The sequence below is a fragment of the Ascaphus truei genome, chromosome 3 (assembly GCF_040206685.1).
Source record: "Ascaphus truei isolate aAscTru1 chromosome 3, aAscTru1.hap1, whole genome shotgun sequence".
Classification (NCBI taxonomy): Eukaryota; Metazoa; Chordata; class Amphibia; order Anura; family Ascaphidae; genus Ascaphus; species Ascaphus truei.
In genome coordinates this window covers 342,556,159-342,571,266 of record NC_134485.1, presented here as the reverse complement: position 1 = coordinate 342,571,266, position 15,108 = coordinate 342,556,159, and the positions used below count along the sequence as shown (strand labels likewise).

Genomic DNA, 15,108 nt, shown 5'->3' with positions numbered 1-15,108 from the left:
TGTCTGCTGTTTCCTTGCAGGTTACATGAAATAATGCAGATGCAGTGATTAGGGCTGAGGCGTAAAGCCGGCTGAAAAATGTACAACGTAGCCCTTCCACTGCCAGATGGGCCCCTAACAGATTGCACAGCACTGGCAGCATAAGGGTTAAAGAAACGCCCCCAAAACTGCGAAAATAGCAAAGAAATAGCAAATATTTCAATATGTTTTGAGGCCTTCAAAGTGAGCCTGGGACTTTAAGGCTGGATATGCTTATTATAGTGCTAAGAAGCTCTCGGGTTAAAAAATTGGATGCAAAGCAAATGCTGTGCAATTTCAACACAATTTTGCAGTTGCAAATTGTTCACTCAATATAAAAATAAATAAAGAACACTTTAGTGCTCTGGTAATGCACAGATATTAATATTAAAGCACCAAAGTGAGTCAAATTGTGTGGTTCCCAGCCAAATATGATAATTGCAATTAAATAACTCCTTATAATAAGAGCCTTATGTGCTAACAACTTGAGGTTAAGTTCTTGCGGTATTTGACACCTGAGTTTCTTGCACAGACCACAATTTCACACTATCAATCATAAACAAAAATAGCTTTGGCAATATACTGTATGGTAAATGAACCTCAAATGACACAGCTCTCTCTCTTTGCCCCTTTTCTATACAATATCTTTGTATAAGGTTCTGGAAAGAGACCAGCCATTAAAGCAGCAAAACATGTGAAATTATATATATATATATATATATATATATATATATATATATATATCTATATATATATATATATATATATGTATATATCTGCAACCCCGCCTTTCCCCATTATCACCCAGCACACAGCACTTCCACTGCAGCAAGGGATTCTGGAAAATGACATGCAAATGAGCACACAGTGCCACTTTTTGCTTCAAAAACCATTTTAACATGGTTCCCTATCATTTGCATGTCATTTCCCAGAATCCCTTGCTGCAGTGGAAGTGCTGTGTGATAATGGGGAAAGGCGGGGTTGCAGACCTGCCTAAGACATACAGATGAGCATACAGTTGTATTTACATTTGCATATTTGCTTTGCTGTGGAGGGTTTTTGTCACTTTTTTTACTCACCATAACTTAACTCAGTAATATATATATATAAACCATAATACTGAGTTAAGTTATGGTGAGTAAAAAAAGTGACAAAAACCCTCCATTGCAAAGCAAATATGCAAATATGTAAATATAACTGTATGCTCATCTGCATGTCTAAGGCAGGTCTGCAACCCCGCCCTTCACCATTATCACCATAATAATAATCAATAATAATAATAATCACCATTATCACCCAGCTCACAGCACTTCCACTGCAGCAAGGGTTTCTGGGAAATGACATGCAAATGAGCACGCAGTGCCACTTTTTGCTTCAAAAACCATTTTTTACATGGTTCCCTATAGGCTTAAGCTTGCTGCATGGTCACAGCTTTGAGCACAGCCAGGGTTAAGGTTTTCTGGGTATGCACCTTAATCCTGGCTGAAGGGCCTTAGACATGCAGATGAGCATACAGTTATATTTACATATTTGTGTGTATATATATATATATATATATATATATATATATATATATATATATATATATATATATATCTCAAAAATGAACAGGCGATACCGTTCTTTTTGTGGCTAAAGAAATGCTTTTTTTGTGCAAGCTTTTGAGATATACTGATCTCTTCTTCCGGCGGTGTTACAATGAAAAAAGCAGGCAAGGTTTAACTTAAAAACAGTGCATATTGGAATGTTATCTGTGACTTAAACCTATACCTCCCCCCTGTGCTGTATGCGATTTATGACTTGAGGTGTTAAATAGTCTCTGAATGTTTGTGATGTAAGAGTGTGTGTTTGTAAATTTATAAAGCGCCCACAGTGTATACAGCGCTTTACAAAAGGTGTGTGTGGAGTGGGAGTGTATACCAATGGTGTGGGTAGGTGTGGAAATGTAAGAGGGTGTTGCAGTACTAAAAGTGTGTGTAGATACTATGTGGTCCCTATTGGTATATAGGGATTGAATTACATATAGTATTTGTATGTGTAAGAGACAGCTGTGTGTGCAATCATATAGTGCAGTATGTGTGGACATGGCCTTTAGCATTCATGAGAAGAGAGTTCTCTTGTGCCAGTAGTGACTCATGAACCTGTGGTCTCGGCTTAGGCCACCGCTAAGTGTCCCGAACAGTTGCATAATATTGTACTCTTTCGTGTTCTAAGATTACCTTTGAGTATGGCCACTGTCATGAAACAAGTAAGCCCATTTCTGCTCTCTCTGATCAGCCCCCCCCCCCCTTCCTTGCAGCTTCTGCTTGGCAGCTCCTTAAGTTCAGCTGTATGTATTTGTTTCACACACACACAGTGCCTGTGTGATGTATCATTATGTTGCATTTTCTGCCTCTGTTCATGAGGTCTGTGAGTTGCTATAGCAACCTCTGATCCTTCTCAGAGTGGGCTATTCTGCTCTCCCCCCTGCCTTGCTGACAGTTAATTTGTCCCATCTCACTTCTATTGTGACACTTGCTCCTTACTTTCTTTTCCACCCAAGAACACAGTGAATACAGACCTGCCTGCTACTACCCTGGCAAGTCCTTTCTGTTTTACCGTAGTCTAACCTCGCGCAAACATTCAGATAGAGAAGCACTCTCTACTCACACTACACCTACAAGTACCCTTTGTTTTCTACTTCTGCAATAAAGTTAAGAAAGACAATCAGGACTTGTGATGCTTTGGAAAGGGAAGACACGAGTTAAACTAACTGGGATTATTCATACATCATACGTGACTCTGGTTCCAGTATAGCCACCTTCAGATCTTTCATCTTATGGCCAGAGTCAGAGAAATGTCCGCCGACAGGACTGTCTCTTGTTCTACGTGTGATGCTGTGGCGATGCAGATTAATTCTCTTGTTTAGCCCCTGTCCCATCTCACCTATGTAGTAGCAGCCCCATGGGCATTTCTTGCACATGATGAGGTACACGACATTGCTGGAGGAACAGGTGAACCTTTCCTTTGATTTTGTACTCTAGATTCCTGTGTGATATTTGTATTGTGCCCGCTGTGTGGACTGTTGCAAAGGTTTTGCATCTTGCGACCTGGCATGTCGTTTTGTTCTCCAATGCAACTACAACACACATCACTGCGAAATGCTCAAAGAACTAGATTGGTCATCACTAGAGTCTAGGCGCAAAGTTCACCTTTCCTGTCTTGCCTTTAAATTCTTTATGGGCTAGCTACCCAGCTATCTGAACAAGCTCCTCACCCCTACCACATGCAGCACTTATCACCTGAGATCAGACTCCAAAAGACTGTTCATGGTCCCAAGGCTCAACAAAGTATCCGGCCGTTCCTCCTTCTCTTATCGTGCACCCCAAAACTGGAACAACCTACCAGAGACTCTCACATCCACCACCAGTTTTAAGTTCTTTCAAATCTAACGCTGTCTCACATTTTATTCTGGTCTGTAACTGTTTCATTCGCCCATAATATATATTTTCTTTAACTGTGCATGCAATGTCTTGTATATAATGTATACCCTGTTCATTTATGTAACTGTATTTGTAACCATGTATTATTTGTCCTAACTCTGTGCCCAGGACATACTTGAAAACGAGAGGTAACTCTCAATGTATTACTTCCTGGTAAAATATTTTATAAATAAATAAAATAAATAAATAAATGATCTTGTCCCGCATTCAGTTGTACTGTTGAATACTTTACTCCTCACCATAATTTTTTTGAGATTATGAGGTTGTCTGTATGATAACAAGGATGTTTCAGGGAAGACATGTTGCAGTCTTGTATCTTCGTGGAGAATGGGTTGTAGTTCCCTGGCGATCTTGCATAGGGCTTCTAGGTGTGGGTTATATGTGACCACCAAAGGTACCCTGTCGCTTGTCTCTTTCTGTCTGTATTCAAGGAGATCACTTCTTGGTATTCTGGTGGCTTTGTGGATTTGCTGGTCTACAATTCTGTGGTTATAACCATGGTTTATGAAATCTGATCTCAAGGCTGTAATCCGCTGGCCTCTGTCTACTGTGTCGGAGCATATCTGGTTGTATCGTATGGCTTGACTGTAGATGTTTGCATGCTTAGTGTGTGTCAGGTGGAAGCTGTTGTCCCTCAAATAGCTGGCTCTGTCTTTAGGTTTGCAGTATACAGAAGTCTGTAGTTGGTTGTTCTTTATAGGAATGGTGGTGTCTAGGAAATATACTTTGTCTGCGGAATGGGTGAGTTTGAGGTTGATGGTCGGTGAAACGTATTGAAGTTCTCATGGAACTGTAGGAGGTCCTGTTCACCAGAGGTCCAAATCAGGAGGATGTCATCGATGTACCCAAGGTATGTAAGGGGTTTCAAGTGACAGTTGGAAAGAAAGTCACTTTCCAGTTTTGCGCAGAACAGATTGGCATACTGTGTCGCCATCTGAGTGCCCATAGTGGTCCCAGTTGTGTGGACATATGTGTCATTTCCAAATGTGAAGTAGTTATGGGTCAGAATAAATTCGATGCATTTAGTCACTGTCCTGTGAATGGCTCCTGCGGTCCAGAAATTATCTGCAGGCGAAATCCCATCTTTGTGGGGGATGTTTGTGTAAAGTGATTCTACATCCATGGTTGCTAGTAGTGTTCCTGATATATATATATATATATATATATCTCAACTCCGTTATAGCACAATCCGCTATAACGCGGATCGCTTATAGCGCGGTTTTAGCATTGACCCCGAATTTAAAAAAAACAATTTTTGTTTTTTTTACACACTACACACACTCACAGCACACTGCACACACTCACAGCACACTGCACACACTCACAGCATACTGCACACACTCACTGCACACTGCACACACCACACTCACAAAACGCACATTCACATCTCCCCCCTCCCCCTCCCTACCTTTAGTGTCTGCTGCTGAGATCGGAGCGGGGCTGGTGGGGGGGGGTCAGAGCGGGGCTGGTGGGGGGGGGGGGGGTCAGAGCGGGGCTGGTGGGGGGGTGATCGGAGCGGGGCTGGCATCTGAGCGGGGCTGGTGGGGGGGATCGGAGCGGGGCTGGAGGGGGGAAGTGAGGCTGCTTATTGAAGTGCGAGGGGAGTTACAGTGCCTGCTGGGGGAAGTGCGAGGGGAGTTATGGTGGTTGCTGGGGGAAGTGCGAGGTGAGTTACGGTGGCTGCTTGGGGATGTGTAGGGCTCCCGGCACCTCACTCCACCTCTTCCTCCCTCTCTCCGAAAGGGCACGCGGCGGCCATTTTTTTTATTAGCGTGACCCCGGTAATAACACGGTCGGATCGGGTGGCCCTCGAGGACCACGCTATAATGGGGTTGAGCTGTATATATACTTGGTTAAGTTATGATGGGTAAGAAAAGTGACAAAAACCCTCCACAGCAAAGCATATATCAAATGGAAATATTGCTGTATGCTCATTTGCATGTCTTAGACAGGTGATGTGCTGGGTGATAATGGTGACAGGTGGGGTTGCAGACCTGTCTAAGACATTCAAATGAGCATAAAGTAATTTTATTCCATTTGATATATATATCCCCTTGAGAGAGTCAGCTGAAGCTGATGAAACGTCGTCGGGTGACGTCATCATGCATACATGACCACGTGGCCACAAGGTGCTGTGCTGTGTTGTGTACTGAGGGACTCTTTGCTTGTGCTGCTGTAATTAGCTGTTAGAGAGCTATTGATTTAACACAGAGGCTGGAGGAAAACTGAGCACATTGGAGCTGTGTGGAAGTTGGAGCCAGTGTCATTTGACACCAATAAACACTGACTTTTCCTACAAACAGAGTGCCAGATGAATTCAAGCCTCAGCAGTGGTATTGTACCTCTTAAAAGCAAAGAAACCCTTATGTGATTTTTACCTCTTGTTTTCTTGTAAGTGCGCATTACCATTTTTTACCTTAGAATAAATTCTTATTTTTAGTAATGCACTAGGGTTGTATTTCCAGCAGTTTGAGCTGAAAACTGTATAAACAGACTATTACATTAGTAATATATGGATACATTGTAGCTACTGAGTTACACTGGCTCAAGGATTGATTGAAACTAAAAGGTAGCCATCATGTTAGCCGCACAAGAAGGATTTTCACAGATTTATAACTGGAGCACCAAACGATTGCCAGTTTAGGTAAGAATGTAGAATGATACATTGTCACATGCTTTACATATAAAAATAAGAAAAAAATGGAGGGATGTAGTTTTGCTGCTTTAAATACAACAGCATTTCTGAAACACAGCAAGAGATGGAAGAGATGTATGGCAAATAAGCAATGAAGGGAAAAATAGTTTGCAACCTATGAAGTTTTAGTGCAAAATCGATCACCTAAATATTTTTTGTTTTACTGTTTATTTTATGTATTTATTTCTATTTTTCTAGCGTGTTACTCACCAAAAAACTCAGAACTAGAGTGTGTGGGACAAGCAAAACCCTTTATTGGTTCTCATCATCTTCTATCTGAATACTCACAGGAGGACAACTACCCAAGTTGTCATGAAAACTGCTAATTTGCAGCCAGATCCCATGCATGAGTTGAAACCCTTGTACTTTAAAAGCACTGTATTGTATCCTCTGCATAACTAGAAATAATACAGTGTGTATATAATTCACAAATGTGTTATTCTAGTATTCCCCAGGGCTTCAGAATTTAGCCAGAAATTGACTTGCAAGAGGAACATATCTTTGGTTGCATATTGTCTCTAGATGAGGGGGATCCCACTAATATAGTAGGGCAGGGTGGGTGTGTACGATGCAGAGATGTTGTGCAATGAATGGGTGCAGTTTGCAGAGAGAGGAGGGAATGGTATGCTCTATCGCTACCTGCCTTGGCCCTTAATGTCACGGTTCCTTTCCCTGTGAACGTCAGCACCCTGAACAAATATTTCCACTCAGCTAGTTGCTTCCATTCTGCGTCTCTTACCTCCAGCCACTTCTATCCCCACGGGCTCTTATAAAAGTGTGAGATGACCTCAGCCAGTTCGGAGTTTGACATTTCTTAACATAAAAAAATCAGTGCTGCTATTCTGAAGCCAGGGTCACGTGTGATGTGTGAATTGCCCCAGATAGCATTAACTCAGCTCCCTTTCCAAATCACTCCAAGTCCTATAATATTTCCTTCACTTTATTGGAAAAGCAGCAGAAAATATAGGCACTTGTGGATTTGATGTAGTAGTGATTTGTAGTTAGAAACAGGTAGAAAGAGATGGCCTTGCCATGGGAGTGTAACAGAGATAGGTGCTGTACTCACTGTCTCCAGGGTGGAAAAGGAAGTGAGGAGCAAGGGTCACACTAGAAGTGAGATGGGACAAACTACTGTCAGCAAAGACAGGGGGAGGGCAGAATAGCCCATTCTGAGAAGAATCTCAGAGGTTGCTGTAGCAACTCACTGGTTACATGCTCAGAGGCAGAAAGGGCAACATATTGATACATCACACAGGCACTGTGTGTGTGTGGAACAAATGCATGCAGCTGAACTTAAGGAGCTGACAAGCAGAAGCTGCAAAGAAGGGGGGAGGTGATCAGAGAGAGCAGAAATTGGCTTACTTGTTCCATGACAGCTGCTGTTCTTTTAACCTAAATCAGATCTGTGACATGGCAACTAGACACCCCAAAATGGGGGCAACTTAATTTAAATCCTCCTGCCCCCCCCCCAAATAAGCCATGTTTAATGCAGACAAAGGCAGTGTAAGACTCCTCTTCAAGCTAAAACCTTTATCTATATACAGACAACTACTACAGCAACCCTCCTTACGCACACACACACGCACACACACGCACGCACACACTACTCTGCCAAAACATCTATTTATAAACTAAACAGGTACAGCCAGGGCTGCTGTAATAGAAATAAGAATGAGTTCTTAGAAAAGCTAATAGCTGGATGCATGGAATTGAGAGACAACACAAAGACAATGGTCCACGGAAAACAGTCTATCGCAGCATATGGTACAGGTACATTAAGGCTTCGGTGACAGGGAGCCTGCAACACTTTGCAAAAGTGAAGGGGTTAACTAATGTTGCATTGAGAAGTGCAACACATTGGCAGCACGTTAAAATATGAGATACCATTGGTAGTAAACAGCCATATCACAGGTCATATGTTTTGTACAGATGCCCCTGCAACCATTTTTTTTTAATGCGGTAACCCCCTCCCCCCCATTAACAATGCAAACTGGCATACTTGAAAACAAGAGGTAACTCTCAATGTACAGTATTACTTCCGGGTAATACATTTTATAAATAAAATAAACTCACAGTTCTGTAATGTGTATGTATCAAGCAGCCTGTTCAAACCTCTTCCGCCATGTCAATCATTTTCTATGCTCTCCTAAAGCTTCCACGTGAATTATTTTTCTCCCGCGCAAATATTTTATGCAAGATTCTTCGTTGGACAACTCAGTAGCCTGATTTCCATGTACAGATATAATAAATTAGAGGAAAACATCCAAAAGACAAGAAACTGCATGTATCTTCATGTATTTCACAGGACTCTGAAACTTGCATATGTTATACAGTGATTATTACATGGACGTCATTGTCCAGATAATGACATTCAAATGAGTACGTTGAATGCTCCACTATTTACTTGAGATTGGCAAAACCGGGTATGTGACATCAGAACCTTGCGTTCCAAAGCCAAATACAAAACCAAACCCTTAATATTTTTACCAAAAATTATTTAGCCCCAGAAAACCAGGCCAACTGCTAATTTCTGAATGTGTCTTGCTACATTCTTCTTTTTTTTTCTTTTTTTTTATTATTTAATTTTTTTCAGTTTTATTTTAGATTCCTTACGGTTTTCTGATTTATTATACTATTTTATCATTTTCCAGCTGATTTTGTGATTTCCCCCCCCCATAAATTCCAAAACTAAAACCAAACAAATAGCATTTAACAAATCCAGAACCAAAGCAGAACGTTTTTTTTTTCTAGAACCAAAACACAAAATAGTTTTACAACCGAAACATGAGTGGAAGTGCTCGCCCTTATTTACTTCCTATCGATTGTAAACATTTCTATGTTCCTAAAGCTTCTGCTTGCTCTATTAGGGCCGTTCTATTCTGCGTACGCTTACTACGCCATGTGCGCGCGGCAGTTTTAGTTGGCTGAGGTTAGTCAGCCTTTCTATAATGCTGCCGCGCGCGCATGGCAGTGAGCGTGGAACCGGTCGACAGGGGGGAAGATTAAGAAAATAAAGAATTAGCGCCGCTAGCGCCGCTGAAGTGTGTGTGTGTACAATGTTAATAAACAATTTATTAACGTATTTCTTTATTTATTTCAAAACTTATTTAACACACATACATACACACATAGATACAATACCTCACTCGCTCACAGCATACACACAAAAAGCGTGCGGCACGTGCACGCGCGTTCGCACAGGCGCGCACGGCCGCACACACTATAGAACGGCCCTTACAGAGTGCATAGGCTGAGGAGGAGCACAGGAGCAGAAAACCCATTCCTAGATGGCTCTTCTTTCTTTTGGACTAGTCAGTTTGAGCTTAGTTACATTATTCAGGACGCTGCCAGTGTGAAAGCGCACTTGCTCATGACGTCACGCGCTGAAGAAGCTGGGGCGATTCCTGGCCGGTAGGGTTGTGCGATGGGGGTGTGGTGAAGGTGCTCAAGGTGGGGGGGCGTTCCGTGACGTCACGTGAGCGGTCCGCCCTCATTGGCTGAACCGCGCACGTGACCAGGGCATAGCATGAGAAAGATGAAAAATGTTGTCTCTGCACGCATCGCGCCTACCCACGCACACGTGCACGCGTGTGTGCAGTATAGACGCTACCATGGAGTTTCATTGTTTTGATGTTGTGGTTGCAAACTAGACAACGTGAGGTGGATATAAAGTGACCCCACAAAATCATTATATTATATAGTTCAAGGTTCTCATCCCCTGATTTCTGTTACAGTTCCATACAGCTGTCCATGTTGTTTATGAAAGCAAGCAGGCACAATCTGTGGAAATTAGTGCACCTTATATTGCTCAATATATTATTACTGCTTGTAATATACAACATAGCTTTGCATATACTACACTCACACATCAGCAGAGTCTTTTACTGCAATGAAATATCTTATGGTCATAGAGATGGTTATTTAAAGCATGGGTGCTCAACTCCAGTCCCCCTGTGCTGAAGCATGGATATTATGGAAGAGGGAGTGGCTCAGTGAGTAAAGACACTAACCGGCACTGAGAGTTTGCAACAGGGGAGCCCGGTGTCGGCTCCTTGTGACCTTGGGCAAGTCACTTATCTCCCTGTGCCTCAGGCACCAAAAACATAGATTGTAAGCTCCACGGGGCAGGGACCTGTGCCTGCAAAATGTCTCTGTAAAGCGCTACGTGAAACTAGCAGCGCTATACAAAAACATGCTATTATTATTATTATATTATGAAAACCTGACCTCTTGGGGTGGCTTGAGGACTGGAGTTGAGCACCCATGATTTAAAGTAAATATTTTTACAGGCAAAGTGCCCCTCTCTCTCAGTCACGGTCCTTAGATGGGGACGGGTGAGTGAAGGCCTACACTGCAGAGGGAACTGCTGATACATCTGCATTCTGCTTCCTTCATTTGCAAAGGAAACAGACAAGTTGACATGTTTCCTTTTAAGATGATTACATTTGTTTAAGTAAACCCATTATATTGGCAAGTTGTGAATTGGGCCCGGTCTTTTGTGAAACTCCCTTATTGTGGAGAAACACGTATGTTTATTTACCCATAGCTTTTTAACTATTATTTAACTACAGTACTTGCAGAGATGTGTGTTGGTTGCAAATCCCCATAAGCCATGTACATATCCTGGTTTAACAGTAATGGACATTAAAATTCACACAATGCACACGACATATCACTTCACAATTGTGTTACCATTATGAGACCCTGGGAAATTGACCCATTATACCCAGTAGTTCAGGGAGGAAAGCATGGCTGTCTACAAACGTGCATTGCTCATCAGACAGTAATGGCTTTGCCAATATTCCTTGGTTTACCGGAGACTCTCACATCCACCACCAGTTTAAGTTCTTTCAAAACTAAGGCTGTCTCACAATTTAATCTGGTCTGTAACTGTTACATAAGCCTATAATATACATCTTCTCTAACTGTGCATGCAATGTATTGTATATAATGTATACCCTGTTCATTTATGTAACTGTATTTGTAACCATGTATTATTTGTCATATTAACTATGCCCAGGACATACTTGAAAACGAGAGGTAACTCTCAATGTATTACTTCCTGGTAAAATATTTTTATAAATAAAAATAAATAAATAAAAGTTTAGTTACAATAACATGTTTGACTTTTACTTCCCAAAATGCTTCAAAGAGTGGGGGAAATATCCACTAAACAAGAGGTTTCCCTGTGGTAAGACCAGTGTGATACTGTTCTGATGGTCCCTCCTAAACAGGCACGATTGTTGCTTTAACACTTTTATTGCCAGGGTTCTTTGCTTTGCCATGCATTTCTAGGCACTATTCACTTAAAGCATCAGTCTAAGCTACCGCCCCCCCTTTAATATGTGCATCAATACAATCCACACAATAAGTAATTAGCTAAGTTGCCGATCAATCCATTCTCCTGTGGTCAATCGGTGACGATTCAGCTCAGGGGTTCACTAAATGGCTTGCAGAGGACTATTCTGCAGTTAGTGGAATGCACAAGCATATTAATATGACAAAGTTCTGTGGGGAAGATCATGTGATCAGGCAGTAATTGGATACAATTGAGCTAGTGCACTGCTAGAGAGGGCATGGTTCAAAAAGGGGTGTGCCAGAGCCTGTTTCATAAGAGGAAGGGGGTGTGACTTTGTAAATGGTTGTAACAGAAACAAGACTTGTTACATTATAATGCATTAAAAATGTCATTCAGAGTTGTTTAAAAAAATGCTACAAGTATTTTCAGAACTGATTTATTACAAAAAAAAACAGATGTAGGATATTGCTTGATCTGCAGCTTTAAAGCAGCAATCTCCTCAAATGAGTGTAGCCATGTCCTTCTGATTCTGATTCCCTGATCCCTCTAACACTGTAAGTCCCAGTAAAGAGTGGGCAGTGTTAAGAGTAATTTCTGCAGGGCCTGTTATACTGTTCTGTGTGTATGTTACCAATAAAGTTCAGGATTAGCCTGCTATTGTAAGGGGGGTCTATGACAGTCTGTAGGCCTGGCCTCTCCCCAGGGAAGTAGGGGAGTTTCTCCTCTATAGAATAGAGTAAGGGTTTAGTGGGGGTCATACTGGGTTGTACTTCAGAGTATGAGGACGCAGCAGAGAGCCTCTCCCCAGAGGCAGTAGGCTGGGGACTTGCCCCACTAGGGGTAAGGTATCTAAGAAGAGGATAGTCAAGGCCTCAAGTCTGGGTACTGCATTCAGGGACTGTGACCTGTGTATACCATCATGCATGTACCAATAAATCCAGTTATACCCAATCTGGTGTAATGATTGAGCAGGTTTATCAAGAAGAATTGCCCCTGAGGTCCATCTTGGTCAAGCCAGGATCCTCTTGGGCTGGAGGCACTGTCACTGACCAAGGAACCATCACCAGTAAGCCTGTCCTGATGTCCGCCCTACAACATCATGGAGATCTCCGGCCTCCTGTTTACCAGCCAGGTATGCACCAACACCAAAGAATACACCGGTAGCGACACCATCTCACATAGGGTGGGGAAAAGGGTGCTACATGAGTTTAACTCATTTGGGGTAGTTTCTCAGAGGTCTGTTAATGACTTAACGAGATGTTCACTTCAGTTAACGTCTTGTTAAGTGCTTACAGAGATCTTTAAAGCTCAGTAACGATGCGGTAAGTGCTGTTTTCAGTCGTAATGAGCCCTTGCGCGACTATAACAGAAGTTAATGCTATACAAAAGACATGTTTCCTCTAACACCTATTCACAGAGCACTGTTATAGTTAACGCAGGGATTTAACGTTACGTTAGTTAGGTCATAGCTACATGTGGCGTTGCTCACATCCAGACCCGGACATTCTGTAGGTCATTTACAGGCGCTGGATATGTGTGAGACCACAGTTAGTTATTATTTAACTATCATATTGTTATTTACCGGGTTCATTTCCTCTCCTATCTTCTCTTTTTTTACTTTAATTAAACGCCCATTCAGGGTTTGCATGGAAGTAACCTCACACCTGGGTAAGTCAGGCTTAACACCTTGTTATTGGAAGCTAACGCAAGCCAGGGCTAACTTCACATGGCATTAAGTCTCTGCTAATGAGATCACTAATGGCCATTGGTTTCAAATACATTTAGCTTTGTGGATACCCGTTAAACTCGGGGAAACGAACAGATTTAACAGCGCTCTATGTATCTACCCCCATAATGTTAGTACCCTGCCCCCTGAGTATGTCTTGCTCTTTTAGTGTTTAGCAATCAAGATTTCTTCATCTCAAGCTTCTGAAGTTACCATGGTAACCTCTAGACAGCACTGGGCTCTGGGGAGAGTCTAATTTTAACCTACCGGACACTTAATACTTCAACTGCTTATATCTCCTGAACGAAGTAACAGATTAAAAAAAATAAAACCGTGCTGCAAAGGGCAATAAGAGACCTCGCTCTAAACTAAAAAACAATCAATGCAAAATAGCGATCACATGACCGCTCCTCAGAGCAGTCATGTGATCATGGTGGCTCTTACCCCGGAAATGTCCATAGGAACGCAGGACGCTATCTCCCCTGGAAAACAAGCACTCTGCGGGCATGATGTAGCCACTACGTCATGGGACCCCTGGGGTGCCAGACCCATGACATAGTGGCGATGTCTTGGGGCACCTGAAGGGTTAAGGGAGACTCGAAAAGTATCAGCATTGAAGAAAAATGGCGTTGCAAAGGGAGAATGGGTATATAGGAGATGTGCACTGGTAAGCCAAAAATAGATTATTATTATCATCATTATCATCACATTATATATGAACCCTAACCACAGAGTAGGTTAACTAAAACCTTGCACATTGCTACACTGCTTATCGTCTCTCTATCACTGGCCCCCTCTCATATGCCACATTTCACTAAGTATTAATGAAAGTGATGTGGAATAACATTTAAACATTGATCCACAAAACAGGGGCCATACCCTGATGTTACCTTAAACAAGTATGGACGTTATGTTTCCTGCTCAAGGATGTCTTCTCTCTACCCCATATGTATCTAAAACCCTCTCCCGTCTTAAACCTTTCTCACTGATTGCCCCACACCTCTGGAATGCCCTTCCCCTCAATACCTCTCTATCCACCTTTAAGACTCACCTTATGACACACTTGCTTTAAGAAGCATACGAGTAGTACCGTGGCTAATACTATACTCATGATATATAAAGCTTGGCCCCCTGCAAACGCACTTACCAGAATTCCCTCCTACTGTCTCTGTACGTTCTCCCTACCTACCAATTAGATTGTAAGCTCTTCGGAGCAGGAACTCCTCTTCCTAAATGTTACTTTTAAGTCTGAAGCACTTATTCCCATGATCTGTTATTTGTAATTTTTGTTATTTATATGATTGTCACGTGTATTACTACTGTGAAGCGCTATGTACAGTACATTAATGGCGCTATATAAATAAAGACATGAATACAGTGCATACATACCCGGCATCCCGCTTGAAATACAAAGTTGTTTCTATTACGATGCGTCGCTCTCCCTGTAGCGCATGTGCACGCGCTTGTGAGCACCCATTATGCACATATGCATTGGCGTCCTAGTGTTTGTTTCGGCACGAGCTACGTAGCTCGTGCTGTATCCTGCACTATGGACAAAGCCTTAACGTGACACTAAGTTAGGTTAAAGTGACGTAATGGAGTTTTGTGGATCTGGGCCTAAGCTCTTCAGTGCCCTAGAGCAGGACTATTAACAGACATAAAAATGTGAACAACCTACCCATGAAACTGGTTTCCTTAAAACAATATAAATAGCCGGGTAACAAGCATTATGATACAGATGACTAAAATGTACAATAATATGCTAGGAATTCACAGAGGAGTGAACTGCCATTCTCCATAAGGAACATACAGTGTAAAAGATCAAGCTATCAATGGATTTTAAATGTAGTTGTACATTGCAAATCTGTGATGCCTTGATCTTTTCTTC

General features: G+C 42.1%; 1 protein-coding gene across 2 annotated transcripts in view; it reads right to left on the bottom strand.

Annotated features, from left to right (window-relative positions):
• The window catches only part of RAPGEF3 (Rap guanine nucleotide exchange factor 3), a 92,808-nt gene that overhangs the window by 68,121 nt on the left and 9,579 nt on the right, over nt 1–15,108 (bottom strand). The window lies entirely within an intron of this gene.